This window comes from Anastrepha ludens, chromosome 6 (assembly GCF_028408465.1).
Source record: "Anastrepha ludens isolate Willacy chromosome 6, idAnaLude1.1, whole genome shotgun sequence".
In the NCBI taxonomy this organism is placed as follows: Eukaryota; Metazoa; Arthropoda; class Insecta; order Diptera; family Tephritidae; genus Anastrepha; species Anastrepha ludens.
This window is the reverse complement of record NC_071502.1, coordinates 112,157,856-112,181,618: the sequence shown is the minus strand read 5'-3', so window position 1 is coordinate 112,181,618 and position 23,763 is coordinate 112,157,856. Positions and strand designations below refer to the sequence as shown.

The 23,763-nt window shown below is 35.3% G+C and overlaps 1 protein-coding gene across 4 annotated transcripts in view; it reads right to left on the bottom strand.

Annotated features, from left to right (window-relative positions):
- Nucleotides 1–23,763, bottom strand: part of LOC128868881 (dentin sialophosphoprotein) — a 143,762-nt gene that overhangs the window by 91,396 nt on the left and 28,603 nt on the right. For all 4 annotated transcript variants that reach the window (XM_054111445.1, XM_054111446.1, XM_054111444.1 and 1 more), the window contains one exon: nucleotides 3,362–3,403. The gene's annotated coding sequence lies outside the window, so the exon portion shown is untranslated. The remainder of the gene's footprint in view (nucleotides 1–3,361; nucleotides 3,404–23,763) is intronic.

The following is a 23,763-nucleotide window of genomic DNA, read 5'->3' as shown; positions in this document are numbered from 1 at the left end:
TAGCTACCGCCCTATTAGTCTTCTAAGCAGCTTAAGCAAGGTTTTTGAAAAAATTATCAAAAATAAAATATCCGTGTTCCTAGACACCCATAAGATTATACCAAACGAGCAATTTGGATTTAGACAACATCATAGTACGACTCATCAGATTAAACGAATCTATAATCACGTCACATCTAACTTCGATCACAAGAAATCAACCGGTTTAATGCTTCTTGACGTTGAGAAAGCTTTTGATTCGATATGGGCATGATGGTCTTATATACAAATTAATAAATTTAAAATTTCCGTTACCACTAGTAAAAATCATAAATTGCTTTTTAAAAAATCGTTACTTTTGCGTGTCTCTGAATGACGAATACTCTGACATGATCGAATTACCCGCTGGAGTTCCCCAGGGATCAGTACTTGGTCCTTTACTGTACATTATTTATTGCTCTGATTTTCCCAAATTAGCCAACTGTTCATATGCCATGTACGCAGACGACATTGGCATATTTTATTCGCATGCGTTTGGTAACCAAATCGTAACCAAACTTCAAGATGCACTACAAAACATGGCAGACTACTTGTGTACTTGGAAAATAAAATTAAACATTGGTAAGACGCAAGCTATCTTTTTCACTAGAAAAAGAAGTCATTGCTTTATACCAAGTACAGGTTTGAAATTAGGTAGTTATGATATCCCGTGGGCCAATACCGTACGATATCTGGGGGTGATTTTTGATAAAAAAGTATCTTTTTGCGATCATGTAAAGTACATACAGGAGAAAGTAAATTTGGCGATTAAAATGTTATATCCCCTAATAAATAGACGCTCAGGCTTAAGTGATGAAAATAAGCTAATAATTTATAAGTCTATATTTCAGCCAATAATATTATATGCCTGTCCAGCCTGGAGTAATATCGCAAAGTCACATGTTAAGAAACTGCAAATCTGCCAAAATATGGTACTCAAAATGATGCTACGACTCCCATGGCATTTCTCCACCAGAAAGCTTCATGATGAATCAAAAACTAAGATTTTGTCAGATCAAATACAAAATTTGACTAAAAGATTCAAAATTCGTTCCAGTTTTTCGGACAATCTACTAATAACTGAACTTTCTTAATGTTAAATTAGGCCCTGGTACTTAAATGCGTACAGATTAACCCTAGCTTGTAAGAAGTATAGCGGAGGTTTTTCATAGTAGTTTTTTCCTTCAAAAAAAAGAAAAAATCGTTTAAAAAACCAAACCTGCGATAAATATACAAATATAATGATGTAGAATTAAGTTTTATATCATATTCTGTAAATTGTGCGATAACATAAATATTGTAACGTTTTCTACTTAATAAACTCTTATCTCTTATCTCTATGAAGTTGGCTATATGCATCGAAAGTCAACACCGACAATGTGAAAATGGCTTTCGAGTGCTATCCGCAAGAGAAAAAATCACGACGTCGACCGAAGGTGATTTGTGTGAGAACGGTGCGCGCTGAAAGCGAGAGTTTCGGTTCGTGGAGTCAAATAAGGAGTTAAGCGTTTGGCAAAAGATATAGGAAGAGGCGTTGGAAGACGTTGAAAGAGTGGCACATCTTTGAAGTTGTACACCAATTGTGAACTACGCATGGCAATTGATTATTGAAAGCATAGCTTTGAGTTGTTCCAAGGAATAAATAATAATAATTCGACAAATTTTCATCAAAATTTAAAAATACTTAATCAGAACTTTTTTAAAAACATTTTGGTAGGCGTTTTTGTGCTCCATTAAACTTTAGTATAATAAAATGAATGTTTGAAGCAGCTCAAAACCCTCGTTTGATAATTTTTTTTCCTTTCAAGATGTTCATATTTTCTCAAAATAACGAACGTCTTTTTTTTAATTTTTTTAATTTTGTAAAAAATTTAAAAATAGGTCTTTTCTGATTTTTGTTAAACAAGGGTGATTAATTTTGCGACACCTGGTAGAGAGAACTACTTATAAATTGGTGCGCAACTAAGTTCCCGCTGTTTTTTTGATGGAAATAGAACTTTATTTTGAAAACAAGGTTACAAGTGAATCATTGAAAGTATTGCTCATCAATGGCTACTACTTTTTCCTATCTTTCTGGTAGATCTCGTATACCGTCGCGGTAAAACTGTTCATCTTTTGAGGCTATCCACGGATCAAGCCATTTTTTATGTCTTCATATGAATGGAACTGCTGATCAGCTAGGCCATCAATCGGAACAGGTGATAATCGGACGGCTGGAGAATATGGTGGGTGGGGTAGGATTTCCCGTTTCAGTGCTTCCAGGTAGGTTTTAACGGGTTTGGCAATGTGAGGCCGAGCGTTGTCATGCTGTAGAATCACTTTTTCATGCCCTCCGCGTATTGCGGCCGCTTCTCGCGCAGTGCTCGGCTCAATCACATCAATTGAAGTCGATACCGATCCCCAGTGATGGTTCACAATAAATAACACCATACAAAGCATAACCTTTGCAGCGTGAATATTCGGCCGAGGCGACGACGTAGAAGCATGACCGGGCAGTCCCCATGACTTTATTTTCTTTGGATTGCTGTAATGAATCCATTTTTCATCACCCGTCACGATGCGATGAAGAAACCGCTTCCTTTTTTGCAGGTGGAGCAGTTGTTCACAGGCGAAAAAACGACGCTCAATATTCCTTGGTCTTAACTCATAAGGAACCCAAGGCCCCTGTTTCTGAATCATTCCAAAAGCTTGGAAATGGATTGGCGGGTAACTCCTAATACTGAAGCAAGATCTTCTTCCGTTCGACACGGATCCTCATTGAGCAATGCCTCCAATTCAGCGTCTTTGAAGGTTCGTCAACATTAAAATCACCATCTTTGAAGCGACGGAACCAATCTCGACACGTTGTTTTACTTAAAGCAACAGCATGAAATTTTACACCTAAACCTCTTCTTCTATTATTTTGAGATTATTCGAGATAAAAAATAAAAAAATAAATAAATAGAATTGATTATTGAAAAATTTATTTTCATTACAAATTTGCTTACAACAAATTTTGTTTACACCAAATTTAACTTACAATTTGTTTTTACCTGTGTTTTCGCTTTCGAAACTTTTCATTTTCGCATTGAACACACTTTGCTCTTCTTAATGAAAATACTTCACAGGCTTACATTGTGAATCTGTCTCAATTTATGCACACCTTACCTTATTAATTGAGCCTCTGTAGGTAAATCGACATTAAATAATGCCTTGCTTACACTTCCAAATTACGCAATTAAGCTGCTTGCCTGAACAAAGCATTAAATGCTGTAAGATATTAACTCGTAAGTACGGCGACTAATAGCTGACAGTCTAGTAGATAGATTATGACTTAAATTTAATTCATATTGTTTTATATTACCATTTCGAAACAGTTAGTACTTAACATCCGGTTTACACATACCTGCAAATATAAAAAAGAAAAAATGTTACTAAGTTAGTTAGTTGATGGGGAAATTATTATTTTTTTAACATGAACTTGTAACTGAGACATGTTTTGTGCCGCTCGTTCAGGTTTTTCCTCTTATCGATCAAGCAAAAATCGAATGATTTCCATATAATGGGCATCTAAATTTAATAATTAACTCAAGTACCAATATTCCCAACCAATTTGAATCGACTTAGATGCGTAATTCACGTTAATAACGGCATACCATTTTTGCGCATAATATATTCAAATCTAGACATATTTATATAAATATACACAAGGTGGCGCAAAACTAATCAGCTTATCGGAAGATTTATAATTTTTGCAAATTGCGTCGTACGTCAAACAAATTTAACACTTGTGAATTAGACAGCTGGAGTATGCAAATAGACAAGCAGTGAAACGCTAAAAGTTTAAATAAAGATTTCCAGCACTCAAAATACTTTTTTTGTAATTAGTAAAAATTCAATTTATTAAAAAATTTATTTATTTATATATATATATATATGGGGCATTCTTCGCCAACCGGACACCCCCATCTGCCCAGAACAGTTTTTATAAAAAAAATTTTTCCCTATGCCGAAATAAAAGCTTATGTCATGTACTTTAATTTGTCATGTGGCACTTTTTAAATATTCAAGATGGACGACGAATATTGACATGATGCTCGGGGGTTTCTGGGTTCGCTGCTGAATATAAATATTGAAAGAAATTGCTGAAATTGGAATTTTTTTTTCATAATACAGGATTTTTTTCACAGTAAAACTTTTTTTTCTTCTGGAGAATTGGAAAATATTTTAATAATCACTTCCTTTTTGTTTGAGATTTGGAAGGAATGGCTTTTTAGTATTTCTGGTACTGGTGCTGCAGACTCGAATCTTTTGTTAAGCTTCCAACATATTTGTCACTATTCGTCGTCCATCTTGAATATTTAAAAAGTGCCACATGACAAATTAAAGTACATGACATAAGCTTTTATTTCGGCATAGGGAAAAATTTTTTTTATAAAAACTGTTCTGGGCAGATGGGGGTGTCCGGTTGGCGAAGAATGCCCCATATATAATTGGCGCGTACTCTTCTGCTAGGTGTTTGGCCGAGCTCCTCCTCCTATTTGTGGTGTGCGTCTTGATGTTGTTCCACAAATGTAGGGACCTACAGTTTCAAGCCGACTCCGAACGGCAGATATTTTTATGAGGAGCTTTTTCATGGCAGAAATACACTCAGAGGTTTGCCATTGCCTGCCAAGGGGCGACCGCTATTAGAAAAATCTTTTTCTTGATTTTGGTGTTTCACTGAGATTCGAACCGACGTTCTCTCTATGAATTCCGAATGGTAGTCATGCACCAACCCATTCGGTTACGGCGGTCACCGTTTTTGTTTTTTTTTAGTTTTTTTTTTTATGTAAAAAAATGTATTTGTTTCCATCACTCAAAATATTGTTTTTTATTTAGTAAAAATTTAGTAAAAAATTAATTTATTAAAAAATGTATTTCTTTTTTTTATTTATATAAAAAATTTATTTGTTTCCATCACCCAAAATCATTTTTTTCTATTTAGTAAAAATTTAGTTCAAAATTTATTTATTAGATTTTTTTAATTATATAAAAAAATGTATTTGTTTCCATTACTCAAAATAAGTTTTTCCATTTAGTAAATTTAATAAAAATTTATTTATTCAAAAATTTATTTATTTTTTTTATTTATATAAAAAAATGTATTTGTTCCCATTACTCAAAATAATTTTTTCCAATTTAGTAAAAATTTAGTAAACTTTTATTTATTAAAAAATTTATTTTTTTTTTTATTTATGTAAAAAAGTGTATTTATTTCCATTACTCAAAATCATTTTTTTCTATTTAGTAAAAATTTAGAAAAAAATTTATTTATTTTTTTTATTTATATAAAAAAATGTATTTGTATCCATCACTCAAAATAATTTTTTTCTATTTAGTAAAAAATTTATTTATTCAAAAAATTTATTTATTTTTTTTATTTATATATAAAAAAATGTATTAGTTTCCATCACTCAAACTCATTTTTTTTCTATTTAGTAAAAATTTAATTCAAAATTTATTTATCAGATTTTTTTATTTATATAAAAAAATGTATTTGTTTCCATTACTCAAAATAATTTTTTCCAATTTAGTAAAAATTTATTTATTAAAAAATTTATTTATCTTTTTTATTTATATAAAAGAATGTATTTGTTTCAAAATCATTTTTTTCTATTTAGTAAAAAATTTATTTATTAGTTTTTTTTTTATTTATACAAAAAAGTGTATTTGTTTCCATCACACAAAATAATTTTTTTCTATTTAGTAAAAATTTAGTAAAAAATTTATTTATTTCTTTTATTTATATAAAAAAATTTATTTTTTTCCATCACTCAAACTCATTTTTTTTCTATTTAGTAAAAATGTATTTATGAAAATATTTTTATTTCTATAAAAGCATGTTAAAAAATGTGTTTACTTTTTTATTTAGTAAAAAAGATATTAAAAAATGATTAATTGGCGCCACCTTGCATGTATTATAATTATATGAACATTAGGATGGGACATTTTTTTTCGGCATCGATTCGAATTCTACATAAAATTGTAAGAGGTGCTATCCATTTCAATTCAACCGGGCTATGCTGGTCGGGTTTTTCGATTTCGATGTAACTCAAATATGTTGCTCTCTGGTCAAAATAAAGAGACATGTATTTTTTTGTTCACCCGAAAAAAAATTTTTTCAAGATTCATCGGCAATTTTGTTTTTCGGCTCAAAATCGATTTTTTTTAATTATATAAGAAAATTGTTTTTTTAAAAGCTCATAACTTAGTCAAAAATGAACCGTTTTTATTTCAAAATGATCGCCATTACTTACAGGAGCAATTTCATGTAGGAACAGTTGCAAAAAATTAGTTGAAAATTTTTTACTTTGCAAAAAACAAAAAGTGCGAAACAAGTTTTTTACTCAAAAATTCATTACTCAAAAACAACTCATTTTAGCTACTGCGCATTCAGCTCAATTGAAGTTTGAGATGTCCTCTTGATTTGAAAAAAGTTAAAAATAAAAAAAAAATACACTTTTTGAAATATTGAATTTCGAAAAAAATTCGAATTGTTTTTTTTTTTTTGCAAAATAAAAAATTTTCAACTACTGTTTTGCAATTGTTTCTACATGAAGTCGCTTGTGCAAGTAATAACGATCATTTTGAACCCAAATTATTAAAATCGGTTCATTTTTGACTAAGTTATGAGCATTTAAAAAAATATGTTCCTTATATTATATAATTAAAAAAATCGATTTTGAGCCGAAGAACAAAATTGCCGATGAATCTGGAAAAATTTTTTTTCGGGTGAACAAAAAAATTCGTGTCTCTTTATTTTGACCAGAGAGCAACATATTTGAGTTACATCGAAATCGAAAAACATGACCCGGTTGAATTGAAATGGAAAGCATCAAGAAGAAAAGTGCAATCTCTTTTCCTATTACAATATTAAAAAATTACATAAAGTTTACTTCGTAGCGCCAACTTGCGATTCTTTAAATAAAATCTGCATATAAAATATTATTTTTTTTTGCATACAATATTGAGCATTTGCTTCCATGTAAAAGGCTTCCAAATTTGTGCTTAATATGAAAGATAATTCTCAACATCGTCTGCAAAAAAAAATTCACCAAAAATTAACAAAAAAATTTGGCTTGAAAAAATTTTGCGAATATTGCAAAAAAAGATTAAGTGACTTAATTAAGTGAACACAAGTGTACGAGTAGCTTCTCTTAAAATTTTGAGAGCTCGAAATTTACTTTAGAGCTATATCCCAAAACACCTTTATTTATTACTTTAATTTTATGTAGAATCTGAATCTGCTAGGAAAGATGTCGAAAAAATGATTCCATACAAATTGACCCGCCCAATTCAATATTCAATATTGTTTATGGTAAAGATCGCAAGTCAGATCTTCGCCTTTCTTTCGCTGAATTTCCATTTGAAGAATGTCTAAAAAATAGTTCCATACCAATCGACCCGCCCTAATGCACATACATTTATTTCCTTCCAACTTTTTCAATATTCCTTTGCGATAAAACGCGCAAGTCAGATGCTCGCCTTTCTTTCGCTGGAATTTCCATTTGAAAAATGCGTGTTCATATTAAACCATGCATGAACGGAAATAATTTGAAATGCGTTGAGGTTTATATTGAATCCTATAGAATTGCGTGCACGCGCCGTAATGGATAATTGCGTGTTTGTTTGGCTGAAGGAAAATTCCATGGAAAAATCAAAGACTAATCAGCTATGGGGTGCAATTTGAGAGGAAATTGCCAAGCATACTTTTGTTGCGCCACAGATGATAATAGAAAGTAGTTTAGAAATGAAGTGGCTTGTGCAGATAATGTGAAACAATGGGGGTAGTTTACATGAACTATTGAAGGCAATTATGGCGACGCAAAAGTTAACGAAGGTGCGGTACCGAGGAATACCAGGCACATGCATCAAAGTTTAGTTTTATAAAAATATTCGATAATAAACAAATGTGATATTCTCTGGTACAACCAAGGGTCAGTAGCTGAAGAAGGTCCCCGGATTGGTGTAGTTGGGCCATAGCTAAGATGTCTATCTTTCAGGCAGAAATGCAATTGCATGCAGTATAAAGATGAGTGGTATTGGGTTGTGTTAGCAAACTTAACGTATTCAACACTAATAATCAAGTTTGGATTTTCTGACTACCGGATCACATTCGCATTGAAGGAAATGAGTTTACCGACCTTCGGCTAAGGAAAGCAGGCTCTTTTTGATCTAGCAAAATAAAATAAAGAAGCCCATAGGGATATATGATGATACATCTACCAGGTTTGAAGCACTCCAGAGCACTTTTGAGTTATGAGGTATTCTGACAAGACATTGCTGAGTTATTGTCTGATAAAACTATGAATATATTCGTGAGAAATGTGCAGATTCTGTACAGCATAGAACGAAACTGCAAGGCATATACTTCAGAACTGCCGAGCACTGATGTATTCCAGGTACTACGGATACATATTAGGGTTCGTCTCGGAAGCAGGGCGAAAGAACACTATATGGATATATTCCTGATGTAAGCACAACAAAAGCAATAATAATAATGAAATTGGCATTATTGTTTTTCAACGTATCCTCCTTGGAAGTCCGGCACTCGAAGTGTAATCAATTAAAAAGGCCATACATTTAGTTTGGAAAATTACTTTTATTCAATTCAAAGTAAAAAATGTGAGAAAATAATACAAAATTAAGAACCAATTTACTTTTGCTCAATATGACCACCTTTTGCCGTGACTATGGCCTTCAGACGGTCCGGAAACGAATCGCAAGCTGCCCGTATGTGACTTTCAGGTATTGAGGTAAAAACCTCAAGTTTAGTTTATCTTTACTTTATATGCGAAATGTTTCCATGCAAATTGCTGTTATTTCATTGGCATATTTCGAATACTCCTATTGAGTAGCAATAAGACAAAGAAAAATAGCTGGATCGCTTTATCTTATTTTGATATTTTTGTTAAATGGAAAAGTTATGCCATATGAAACAACCGACCACAACAATCCCAGTACAAACATTTTTTTATTTTTTTTATTTAATTAATTTTTTTAAATTAATTTAATTTTATTTAATTTTTTAATAATTTTATAATAATCAAAAGTGAGGTATGACCAGAAAATGAGCGCAATGTCAAAAATTATGTGGAAAGTATTACTTCATTCTCCATTCATTTTATTTGGGAGTTTTCATTTTCTCCTCTTTCAGCCACTCTCTCGAACTCTCCTTATGCTAAGTAGTTACTTTTAATGCAGTTACTTTTAAGGTTTCTTTAAAAGCATAAAAAATAATTATTTCAACTGCAACTAGCCCCATTTATTTTCATTTCAGAAACTAACATTCCCGCAGATAACGGTTACTGAAATCAATTCTACAAAGGGTGAAGGTAAGTCGATGAAAGCGAGTGCCAACTAATGGAATTTCATCGCCAAAGCAAAACTCCCCCAATTGACATGCGAAATGCTGTAGAACCTGCAAATAAACAATTAAAACGAAAAAAGTATAACCACACGCCATCACAAAATCAACAAATAATTCAAAACAAATTACAAAAACTTAATGGAAACAACCATCAACGTCTGGCTGGTTAGTGATATCAACGACACGCGCGACAACCCAACCCAAGCCACCTCAACTGGTTGCCGGTAAGTAAGTAAGTATTCCGAGGCTTTTTATTGTTGCACATTTGTTTTCGCTGAAATATATGCGAAAGTATGTATATAAGCATTGAGTTGAAATGGATTAAAGGTATGATAACAGAAATAACATCCAAGCTAAGTAAATACGCAGACACAAAATTATGGTTTGTGAGTTTGGCAAAAGTAAACAACAGCTCATAAAAAATGAAAAATAAAACGAAATCAGCATCAAATTGAAATCTACCAAAATTTGTTTGTGGCTTATTGCTTATGCTCATGTCTTATAAACAATTTTTAGCAAAGCCCTAGCAACACTGCATGTGGGATTCGTCTGGATCTGGTGGGAACAAATTGCTCACTTAACCTTCCCAAACTGATGTTGTTCTTTTCACACTGGAAATAATTCCTGCCGATGTTGAGCATTCTCGAAGCTCACATACAGCTAGTTTAAGTTGGTTTTTATGTTAGGTAAGGTTAAAAAGTTGCCTGTGCAGAGACCGCACTTCGACCAGAAAATCAAATTCCCTTCTGTAATGCCATTGCAGAGGAAAAAGGAGTTGAAAGAAAAGAACAACTAGAATAGGTTGGTGGTAAGTGACGACCGAACGATGATTTAATTACGATTGTGTCAACCGTTTTGCAAAGAAGTAAGAGCCAAGATTCTTAAATTTTAGCCTCGCGAGAGCAGAACAGCTAAAAAAAGTGGTGAGATGATTTCAACTCCTCTCCCAGACAGCTGACGCAAAAAGTACTAGAAGTTATGTCGACTCTGGGTACCTCGCGGACAATGCCCTGTGAGCAAACCCACAAAATTCGAGAGCAGAGGCTTTGTAAACCTTAGAAGCTCCCTCGAGCACCTCAAATCCCAACGTGACCAACCAGGATATTGCGAGCTTACACATTTGAGTACTTGGCCAGCGCTCACTGAATTGACGCAAAGCACATCTTCCCAATTCTATCCTTTCGCGGGAAAACTATTTCTCAGATCCCCTGTGTAGCTTGCTCATACGCACAGTAGTTTCTTGCAATGTACCTGTAACAAGGTATCCAGCTGACCCTGGGTCTGAAGAGGTTAAAGGAACTGCTAACCCGCTTCTTAAGTAAAACCTGTAAAAATAATTTTGAATTGCTGGAGGCCCTTTTATTCACCGCCATATGTCAGACTTTGGTAAACTGCATTGGCTTTGCGACTAGAAACATTTTCAGGCGCCACGCTTCGGATTTTTCGATGATCTATCGAAACGGGCATCGAATGATATTTCAGGATTGCCGACTACTGTTCATTAGACGGGGTCGGTGGCAATATAAAATTGGTAAAGTCTACCCCTAACCTCTTATTATAAATTAGTTATTTGTTTCAAATTTCATTTATTTTCAAAGACTGAGTTTCTGAAGAAAACAGTCAGTTTCAGAGCAAAGATGCAAAGACAGAAGAGGGTATTGGGTAAATCTCTCTTTCCAACAAATGCTACTTTGGACTAAGTAGGCACTTGAGTAGTTAAGTCCTCTCTCGAAGAGCAGAACTAACCCTATATACGACTCTCAGCATGCCCGTCCTATCCTATGGTGTAGACGCTTGGACGATGACAATATCCGATGGGGCGTCCCTTGGAGTGTTTCAGAGAAAGACTCTGCGGATGATTTTTGAACTTCTGCACGTTGGCGACGACGAGTATCGTAGACGATAGAACTATGAGCTGTTCGAGCTTTACGAAGACATATACATAGATCCAGCGGCTTCGTTGGCTGAATCATGTCGGCTGAATGGATACAAATGCTACGGCTCTTAAAGTTTTCGATGCGGTACCAGCTGGTGGTAGCATAGGAAGAGGAAGGTGCACTCTGCGTGGCAACGATCAGGTGGAGAAGGACTTGGCTTCACTTGGTGTGTCTAGTTGGCGCCAGTTAGCACGGGAAGAAAACGACTGGCGCGCTATGTTAAATTCAGCCAAAATCGCTTAAGCGGTTATCGTCTCTTACCAAACTTTTATTGATCCGCGGTGCGGTTGAGATAGCACAAAAAGTTCTCGGTCACTTTGATAGAATCAATGGTTTAACATTTTTCGTTTTGAATCAAACTTTTACCTTTTCTATTCTATTTCCTATTCGCTTCTATATTTACAAACCTTCCATTTCTTTGTTTTTTGCAAAAGTTCAATATTTTAACAGCAGAATAGGATCTGGTGTCTTACAGCTCATCTAAAATTACATCAGGACAAAATTACTCACAAAATTATTTATTGAAATGAGTGATGTTGTATTCAACCGTTCTTGAACCCGCAGTTAAGACATATCAATCACCATCTTCTACTATATTAGACTGCAATCCCAGAGAGTGTATAAAGATTTGAGTGCATTGTAGGAAAAAAACAGCTAGGTTTCTCTCTCAGCCCGCAGATAGAATAACAAATAACAATTAGGAACTTAGTGCGATTGGCTTATTTGAAAACTTTTTTCGCACTACTTGGTTGGAAAGTGGAGGAGGAAAAGGAGTGGTGGGACATTTTATTTGGGAGTGATTTGATGCCAGCGACAGTAAAATACGCTAATTATGGGAAACAACTGCGCCTGACATCAATATATAATATTATCAACAAATTCAAATATGTAAAATAAATACGTAAATTATTGAAATGTCAGTAAAGGTAGAAAAATATATTTTCTGTTGTCTTCGCTTTTGCTACCTTGTTAATTAGCCAGCCGCGATTCCCAGCCGGCTGATTCAGCTGCTTTCGTTATTGTGTACCAAGTGACAGTTTAATATTCTCGTTATTGTTGGTATTGGAGACAACGCACTGAGTCTGTTAAAGCTTGGGATACTGACAGGTTTTGAGTGCACTAATGGTAATTTATTGCAATTCTGCTGTTGAGGCAGGGTCTTATTAAACTTTAACAAAAGAAAAATCAACAAACAAATGCGTGTTTTTTTATTGCAAAATTGATTAACTTCGACCGAGAAAAGTGCAAAGGCAAAAAAATTTCTAAGAAAATTAAAGTGAATAAATTAATGAGCAGTCAGCTTAAACAGATGCCAATGTATAAGTAGCAACGATAGCACACGCTCAAAGTTGTTTTAAAGTTGCACTTCCGTTATTCGATGTCAATATTGAAAAAAAAAAAATCTGCATTTCTTCAAACGTGCAGATTTAGCTGGATGTAAGTTATTGTTGCAGTTATTGGTTTCAGAAAATTCAAAAACTTCTCTGATTCAAATATATTTTATGAGGAGCTTTGACATGGCAAAAATACACTCTGAGGTTTGCCAGTGCCTGGCGAGGGGCGACTGCTTTTATAAATAAAAAACTGTTTCTGGTTCTGGTTGGTGTTTCATGCACGGTGATTCGAACCTTAGCACTCCGTACTGTCTGGTTGTCTATTTTACAAGTATCAAATATGATTGACGTACGAGGCTATTTGCAAACATTATAAATCTTTCAATAGGATGATTAATTTTGCGCCACCTACATGGATTTTTTTTAATCGTCTATACACATAACCTTTTACACGAACTACAGCAAGATTTGAGAACTATTGAGTTGTACTTTAATTGATGAAAGAATGAATAAATAAATAAATATTGATGAAGCTCCTGAACGGGTTAGACGAACTGATTTAAACAAATAACTCACTATGTAGCCACAGAGATCCACTGCAGTTGGCAAAAGGAAAAATTTCCTCAGTCTACGTATCTATGTATGTTAGAATTGTAGATATGTTAAAATTAATTTCTAGCTAAAATGAGAAAGAACAGAGCTATCCATATGAAAAGAAAAAATTTACTCGGCAATATAAAGAAATATGAGTCCTCTAGTAATTAGTTCACCCTGTGCCAACTAATGCAATTACAAGTATTTGCGGAAGTATGCATGCATGTATGCAGTTCTCATTCCTCAGTCTTATACCTACATATTTTACAAGACATGCAATTCCAATCAATCTCTCTAGCCTTAAATCCTCTCTTGGCCTCTGGGTGCAATAGGCAAAATTGCCTGAGTACTTGGAAAGAAACTAAATTCCGGCCATATGCAATACCATTCCATTTCCTCTTCATCGGAAATCTTAAACGGAGTCTTCGAAGTGCAGGAAGTGCTAAATGGACTCAACGTTTTTCACCCCCTACAAATCGTTGTTATTCTCTTCTCTTTTTCTACAGCTTACTCACATTATTTACCGTCTGCACAGGTGTTAAATAACATTTTATTGCAATTCATGCATTTACGTGACAATTCGACTAATCTGTCAAATGACAACTGAATCAATAAAGATCGATTGATTTTAGATCACGATTTCAATGTTTGCAAACAATGATTTGTAGGTATAAATCGGGCATGCGAACATAAGTGACAATATTTGTAAATGCACAGCGAAACTGGAGCTAAATAATGAAAGCTAATGTGGTGATTGACCGCTAATTAGGAAGTATATATATAGAGAATAATTTGCGTGTTCGGCAAAAATGTGTTAAGTAAATATTTTTATAAACGCAATTGAAGGACAAGTCTGGAAGTTGACGAAAAATCAAGATGATAAATTGGTACTAGAAAAAATTAATTAAAAGAAAAACTATGGGAAAAATTATAACGAAATTTTTTATGGAAAAATATATTCCTTGAGAAAAAAAATTCTACAACTTTAAATTTTAACAGCCTGATAAATGTTAAAAGGGATTGATGACACATTTCAAACTTTAGATGAGTTGATAAACTAGTTATTAAGCAAAAAGAAAAAAATTAACTCTTTACTTTTTAAAATTTGCAACAAAAAAATTTAAAGAGTTCAAAAAATGAATTGCCCAGCTATTTATGTAAATATCAACCGCAGCAATTGGTCATTGTCAGCTCATTCCCATAGAAGCCGATTCTACGTTACCGGAATGACTTGGGTTTTTTCCAACTAAGGGCTGCCGCCCCTAGCCCTGTATAGTATACCGTACCCCATCATTGTCAGCTGTATCGCTAACGAATGGCAAAAGTGTTCCCAGTCACATGCAAATCACTTTGAATGATCACTCGCCTAAATACATAGGCCCGTAGTCATAGTCCAACATTAAAGTACATTTTATTTAAAACCAAATTCTAACTTTTTAAAACTTTGTCAATCATAAATATGTATGTTCAGATGAGTTTCTAGCCAAAACGAGAGAGCACAGAGTTATCCATATGAAAAGAAAAAATTTACTCCGCAAAACGAAGAAATATTAGTAATTTACAAAGACCACCCTACGTCAACTGTATACAATTATGTACAAGGATTTGGAGAAGTATGTACGAGTATGTAGTCGGTTTTTTGGTCGGTAGTACATCATAGGAATCATATATATTTAATTTTCATTAATTTTTTTATTACTTTATTAATTTTTTTATTATTTTATTACTTTTTTATGATTTTGTTTTGTTCGCGTCCATTTCTAATATTTTTTTTTTTACTGACGTTCTTGTGCATATTCTGTCATAGAAAACTTGAATACTTAAATGAAAGAAAATTCTCTGTTCTGATGAAAATTTCACAAGTTTCTTTTTAAGTTGGAAACTTTGATTTATACGACATAAAAACCCTGTATATTTTCATACAAAATTAACGGAAAGCATTGGCATGAAAAATTTTGTGAAAATTTACAAAAAATCACTGTGCCAAAACTTCTTTCACTGACTGACTTCTTGGATTTTGATACGCTTTAGATTCTAACAGGTGGCGCTAAAGTAATCCTCCTATCAGAAAATGCTATAAATTTTGCGATTGGCACCTAATGTCAGTTCTGTTTTGACATTTGTGTAGTAAACACATGCGAAATACACGTTAATAAACAATGTTACGCTACACTGCTCCAGAACGCGGAATATTGCTGACTATTTATTTGACCAATAATCGGTCGGTAACTTTGGTACAACGTGAATTTCGTCGCAGATTTCCTCGCCGTCCAACGCCTACTGGTGAAACACTGCGACGTTTAGCCGCTCGCCTCGAAGAGACTGGCACAACACGAGATGCTGCCAGGCGTGGCAGACCCCGGAGTAGCCGTTCTGCAGAGAATTTTGCTGCTGTAGCCGAGGATGTCATGGAAGCGCCTTCGACATCGACCAGACGACGTGCCACGCAAATGGGTATCAGTCGACGGTCTTTACAGCGAATTTTGGTACAAGATTTGAAGATGTTTCCGTACAAAGTCCAGGCGGTGCATCAGCTGTTAGCTGCTGACCGCTAATCGCGTCTAACATACGCTCAAGCCATCCTTAATCACCACCAAGAGGAAGATGATTTTTCATCAAAAATAATCATGAGTGATGAGGCCCATTTCCATCTTAGCGGGTACGTAAATAAGCAAAATTTACGCTTCTGGGGCACTGAAAATCCGCGTGTAACCCACGAATAGCCATTACACCCGCTCAAAGTCACTGTATGGTGTGCTGTTTTCCCTGGAGGAGTCATCGGACCTTTTTTCTTCGAAGACGTCGCGGGCCAAACGGCTACTGTGAATGGTGAGCGCTACAGAGCAATGATCAACGAATTCTTTTTGCCGCAACTTGATGAATTGGGATTGGAAAACATGTGGTTCCAACAGGACGGTGCAACGGCACACACTGCACGTGCCACAACCGATATGCTGAAGGATGCATTTCCCGGGCGCCTAATCTCCCGTTTTGGCGATTTGCACTGGCAAGCAAGATCGCCTGATTTGACCGCTCCAGACTTCTTTTTGTGGGGCTTTTTGAAGTCGCGGGTTTATGTCAACAAGCCTCAGACTCTTGCAGCTCTTAAAGACAATATCCGTCAAGAATGTGAGGACCTATCGCCGGAAGTTTTCGCCAAAGTGATGGAAAATGCCATAGAAAGGGCTCAAATGGCAATCAACTGTGGCGGCGGCCATTTACATGACATCATATTCTCGACTTGATGTAAAAAAAATTAAAAGACCATATAAAAATAATCCACAAGAAGAATCAAAGTTTTTCATTTTTTTTTTTTAATTACAGCCAAAAAACATCGCAAGGCTACTTTTGCGCCACCTTGTATAACGTCACTCGCAATATTTTTTTATTTTTATTTTTATGTTTACAGCTGTCTCGGCTTTCAAAAACTTATTTGCAATTAAGCGGACCAGATGGCCTAGCAGCCGTGAGTTGAAGGAATTTTTAATATGTTTGTTCATATTTGAAGGTAAAAAAAAACATTTAAAAATTTTTTTTTTAATTTTTTTCTATTTATTTATTTAATTTAATTTTAATTTTAATTTTTTTTATATACATATATTTTTTCTATGATTTATTTATTCATTTTTTTAAATAATATATATTTGTTATATTTCTATATAATTTTTTATTATATTTTATGCATATAATTTTTTTGTTAAATATTTAATTTTATACACAATTTAAACAAATATATGTAATAAAATTAAATAATTTATAAAATATGTTTTTGAAATTTTTTTTATTTTTTTTTATAATATTTTTTTTTTATTTTATATATATACATTTTTTTTTATTTTTTTTTTAATATTTCATTTTATATATTGTACAATTTAAAACAACTATATAAACATAATAATTTACAAATTAATTTATAAAATATATTTTTGAAATTTTTTTACTCTATAATTTTAATGTATGCACTTTAATTCACTTAGAAACCGTGCATTATTTTCAACACAAAACTGTAAGCCGTAATGTAATATTCTGCTACCTCCTGTCCTCTCTCTGGACTGTCTCTTTTCTTGCAATAGTACTACAAGAAACGTATTTGATTTCTCGTCGAAGTTGGCTCTCTCATTGGCAACCATGCAACCTAACCTACTCTCTGTATTTCAAGATCTACTTCAGCGATCTTTTTGAAATGCTGTACCCTTTTTTATATGCACATGAATATGCACAAGGTATTTTTTTTTATTATTATTCATTTTTTAACAGTAACAGGTTTTTTACTTCCAAGTGCAGCCCAAATTGAAAAAATTAATACACAAATAAAAACAAAAATATGAACTGTAGAGCGTTACCCCAAAAATTTAATTTAATTTTTTGCTTTTAGATGATTCAGTTAAGAGTTCTAGTGGTCCCCGCAAAACACCATTTTCCTGGCCACCTACGAAGATTTGCTAGCAATACCCAATGTTTTCATATTTTTATTTGAAAAATCTATAAAAGCTTATATCATAATATTAATTTTTATAATAAAGTTGAGTGACAACTTTTTTTTTGTAATTATTTTTATTTTATTAACGCTGGTATATTAACGGTTAGAGTACATATTTCTACATTTTTGCTAAAATAATTTCAACTATTTGCAAAAAAAATGTTTACTTTTTCTTGTTAGAATTCTAAGCAAATTCCATTTTTAATACGCGTTTTTTTTGTCGGGATAACTAGCAAGTGCAGCACTCAGACATTAATTAAGTCCATTGTACTACTCTTGGATTCCCTTTTAATTTTCTTTAAATCTACCCGATCTCCGAAGAAATCTGAGTAGATCTTGTGGTGCCAAGGAGTAAAGATGGTCGCTTCTTAACACATCAGTGCCAAAGACCTCAAACCTGATTCGAGCGAAGGCGGGGCAGACGCACAGGAAGTGGTCCGTCGTCTCATCCTTCTCTTCACAAGCTGGGCAGATTACAATGTCTGAAATGCCCACCCTTTCCATGTGCTGCGGCGTCTGCCCTCCCTTCTGCTTAATACGTACTAACTTTAAAATTTTTCTAATGATTTGCATTTGAAGCAATTAAAACAGAAATAAAACTGGTTTAGCATTTTTATAAACTAATAAATTAAATTATTAGGACAACCGGTGGTGGTGTTGTCAATAATTTTGACATGTGATGCCACTTATCGGCTGTCAATTAAAATACTGGTGCTGACGCCGATGCCACCGCTCAACACTTGCCGCCTGCTGGTCATAAATCCGCACCCAGTGCACATAAAGTGTATGCACTACATACAGACATATGCGGGCAAGTACTTATGTATGCATGTACACATTTCTTCTCTGTCCGTTCAACTGTTTACTTGCTTTTTCAAGTTTTTTATTGAATTTTAATTTACTCACCACGGCCACTTCGATGTGCCTCAATAACGCTAATTGATGAGCAGGCGGAATTGATGTTGATTTATTGACCTCGAACAAGGTGCGTAAATAAAGGAGCTCTGGAAAGTGTAGCCTTGAGGCAAAAGTTTTCATTAAATGATTGCAATTTCAATTTAAATATTCATGCTAACATACAGGGTGGTCAAATTCAAAGTTTCGATTAAAAATGTCTAGCATTAAAATCAGCAACTGTCTTAGTCGTCATATACTTATTGCCGTTCCTTTGAATTTGTTGAAGGGGTTGATGATTTGACTACTAAGTAAGATTTTTGGTTATTGAAACATGGACACACAGCTCGTGCTGCTGTCACGTAAAGTGTGCATTTTTCTAAGGAGCCATAAGACTCGGCTACGGCGGCCATTATGTCTAAGACTGCTGGAAATATGCTTACGTATGCAGAAGAGGTTTTTTATTATTTTAAGTCATTAAACAAATTTTTCATCCAAATAACCAACTATTTCTATAGATGTTTTGCCATTAAACATAATAGTAACAAATTTAATTATTTGTACCACGAAGCTGCCACACATTCCCCTAAAACTGTATGTCCATTTTGCAGAAGCTTTGACGCAATAAATCTTCTAGAAAGATGTAAGAAAATTACACAAGGAAACAAACAAGAAGATTTCGAAGAGCTCAAATTGTCACTCCGAGTTGAATGAAATACTGAGCAAATAAAAGCCAACGAGCTTTCAGTATTTGTGTTCAATAAATAACGTCAAATAGAAGTAAAAAAATTCCTAAGTACGCTACAGCTAGGAATCTAATAAAGAGGCAGTGAAGAGAGCACAAATAAAATAGGTCAGCCACGACGTCAGCGAACGAAAATACTAGAAGAAAATGCGGAGAAGTGAGGTTAAAAGTGGGGCAAATCAGGAATAAACTACTAGAACAAATGAGTTTTCTTTGATTAATTAGAAAGAAGGAAAACTGTAGAAACAAATAACAAAAAATTGAAGAAATTCAGCAACGCAAGTAGTAGTGACTGGGAAATTATTGGAGATGTTTCAATGGCTGAAAGAAAGAGATGAGACTGTAAAATCTGCTTAGAAGTCCCGAACGTTTTTTTCTTTTTAATACATTACAAAAATTATTGTGGCCCTATGATCCGACTTGGAACTCTAGGAATTGATTATATGATAATAAAAACTCAACACAAATTATTTCCTTTATTGGCTTAAAAATTCTATGGCAATTAACGTTGATAAATAATTTCTGGCATCTGGTTGTCTCGCCTGCTTCTTATGAAAATTAACGGTCCATCCTCCTTTGTGCCGCTTTTCCAAACATACTCGGCCTTATCTCACTACCAACCCACCGAATGTGAACTTCCAGGTCGTTATTGTTGTTGGAACAGCTCATCAAGCCCTGCCAATGCGTTGTAGTCACCGGTCGTCATCATCTATCTCGTCTAACGGTTGGCCCAGGAAGCATACTGTTTCGACGGGTTGGGTTAAGAGGGAGAGGAGTGTTAGGTGAATGGGTGTGAGAGATCATGTGAATAAGTGTTTAGTATCGAGCGATTAGTGTCCTTCATATACCGGATATATAGTAAGTATATTGGGATGGTAGGATAAGTAGGAGTGTAACCTGTTTTCAGTTTAATCTGTGCCTAAGCCAGATTTTCGACTATACAATCAAGGTCACCAGTGTTGCTACGTCACAAGAGCCCTTTGGTCGTCCTCTATTTCGCGCTCTCTGTATTCCAAAGCCGCTCTGTTGACTTCGTGCGCTGGATTGCGTAGAGTATGCTCTATCCACGTCAATCTCAATATTCGAATCCGAATCCGTCCTAATCTCAATATTAATTGGCCTTTGGTTAAATCTATTGAGTAGATCCTCATTTGAGATCCAGTTCTCGCGCCACAAGATACGGGGAATTCGGTGAAGACAGCGTTTGAGTATTTGTTTGTTGCTTCGTTGGATATTTGCCAAGTTTCACAGGCATAGAGCAGGACTGATTTAACGTTGGTGTTTAGACTCCCGATGAATATCGTTTAATGTCTGACTGGAACAACGCCATCCAGTAGTTGTAGTTCTGCTTGGTCCAGGATCTCATTAGTTTAGCCGAAGAGATGTCTCCTGATACACCTTGGAAATGGCTCAGACTCTAACAAGAGGTGATTCCTGCGGTAGAAATTGTTTGCTGAGTATCTTACTGTGCTACTTAACCGGGAGCATGGAAGCCACTTTGTGAAGGTATTGCAGACGAGATATCAGGAGGCATCCCGTTCTAGGCAGCCACTTCTACGTCCATAGATGCTTTCGACAAGTAAGCGAGGCCAAATAGTGCGCCACTAATCAACCTATAAGGCAGTTGCAGACTGCTTTGCGGCAGCACCGAGACTACGCAAGCCATCAAGTTCAAAATACATAGATATTTAGTCACAAACAGAGTCTCACACACATCTCTAATAAAATTACATATTTCTGCTTTCTCCCCTTTAACTTCGTGCCCCCCTTCCACTAAGCAAACGTTTATGATTGACAATAAATTATGCATGCGGCCTGCCACGAGAGGTACGAATATGAAGGCATATGGGAATATAAAATAATGCGTGTTAGTATAAGATAAGAGAAGTGTAGCCGAAATTAACATAATCGCACTTTTATATGCAATTTTGGAAGCATACACGAGTAAATATTTAGTTCGCTTTCTTTTTCCGAGTAAATTAGCTGGAGTTAGACAGGAGGTAATCCACTTCTTTGGCAAGCACCAGGAGTGTTTTCAGTGCTATAGGAGAATGTTGTTTTTGTGACACAGATCGGCGCAGATTGAAGATTCACATGCATTCTGATTTCGCAGAGCAATCCATTATACTGCGTGGAATCTGAGAAGCTAAGTTAGGCCGATTGAAATTTTATGCTTCTTCTTCACCATTTTGCAAAGTAAAGAAATGATTCCAATATCATTTATTTATGCTTTGTTACAGGAAGGGGAGAAGGGAAGTAGTACGGGCTTTAATTGAACTATGACGCTGATAATAAAATTCCGCAGGCAATATCTGCCCGATGGACAATATCGGGTTAGGAAGAAAGCTCACCACTATTGAGAGTTGTAGCTTTAATAGAAGCCCGTTCATTCGTCGCCGAGCCATGTTATCAGCAGGACCCTTCAACATTTCAATTCTGCGCTCGCCAAGTTGAGTCGAAGTCCATCTTCGCAAGAGTAGACCACAGTACTCAGGTGGACCTCTCTTCGGATGCGAAAACCGCTTTACAGGTTTCTTGCCTGGTCAGCGACATGAGGCATGCAGTTTCCCCCAATTTTCTTTTGTCCAGATGCGACCGAATGGTCTGTATCAGACAGATTCTATAATGCCATGGATCACTAACGTACAGCGAGTTCGTAATGTCCAACAACACCAGCTTTACACTTTTAGAGATTCTTAGTTGGCAAGGTAATATCAATACACGTTTTCTCCTCTTGGATCTTAGTTTTACTTGACATTCGGCTTACAAGATGTAGTGTTGTATGTAGTCAGGGAACAAAACAAACTTTGATTATCAGATCGAGGAAAAGTACTCCGAATCGACCAGTGCGTTTAGAGTCATACGTCGTGTATTGTATCAGTCCTATCACACCTAAAAAAATTGGCTTCTCCTCCCTTTTATGGTGTGTGTCTTGATGTTGTTCCACAAATGGAGGGATCTACAGTTTTAAGCTGACTCCGAACGGCAAATGGTTTTGTTTGTGAAGAAGTTTCTTATGACAGAAATACACTCGGAGGTTGCCTGCCGGGCCCTGCCGAGGGACTATTTGAAAAATCTTTTTCCATTATTTGATGTCCATGTACGGATACTTGAACCTACGCACTCTCGAATGATACTCACGCACCAACTCATTCGGCTAGGACGTCCGCCTATCAGACCTATGAGACCTGCATTGTGATATTATCATATTTGAAAAGCTCCCCATTTGAGCAGAGTTGGTATTAGTTAAGAAATTTGTGTACTCAAGGCTTGGAGCTGTAAACAACAGCTCCCTTTTGAGCAGTCAGTCTAACGGCAGGGAGATATAGAATCTTATTTAGAGCTCAGTAAATGATATGGGTAGGATTAAATGTAGAGAGTGTTGGTATAGATTTTCACCAACGCATCGCTACGCTTTGCTCTAATATCCAGAGTGTAAGCCATCACAAAAGAACTGAAAAGAAGGGATCACAAAGGCTATGCATTTAACGCTCGTGAAACTTCCTATGAGTAAAGTCTGCACGAAAGTCGGCTCTAAGTTACCAGAACTACCCGAAATCATATACGGGCTAGGACTGTAATTTTATCAACATTCCTCAAAGGACATAAGGCATAGCTTTCAGAGTGACAGTTATTTTGCATTACTCACCTCTGTTGTACCACTTTCACAATTTTTTTTTATTATGAAGTCTCATTTCCGAATGGACGAAGTGATAGATGTAGTAGGACCACACGCCTGCTAAACGTATAAAGCACGCTCCAGATTTCAAGCTACCTGCACACCGTACGCGCTCTGCTACCCTACTCAGGCATGCAAAAATATGCGTCCAAGCATGCCTACATACACATCCGCAGTTGTCGCATTAATTACAGGCACGCCATACAAACGAAGCACAGTTAGCCAAGAATGGAACGGCAAGAACAAGCACAGATGTGAATAAGTGGGCGAAAATTCGTGTGCATATGCAGTTGAGCAGGGCGTATGAGCAACATTCGTGTTTACGTGCATGCATAGCTAAATTTAGGCATTAGCCCGCACATATTTGTTACATATCTGCATACTGAATTAGTAAAGGAGAGGGTAAGAGGCAAGCAATATGATATATCACACAAAACCAAAAACCTACACACAGACACAAAACACAGAATGCCTGCATAAAAACACAGCACAAGCACTTGTATCCGCAGGTTTGTATTTGTATTTTTTAAGGGTTTTATTTTACATTTCCATGTAGGCATAGGTGGGCATTCATCAGCTCAAGGACTTGTTTGAATTGCCGAGGAGTAGACAAACAATACACACCAGCAGCTGCATGGTGCTCATACATGAACAGTTACTTGTATATATTACTACGGGGCTGCTTAAAACC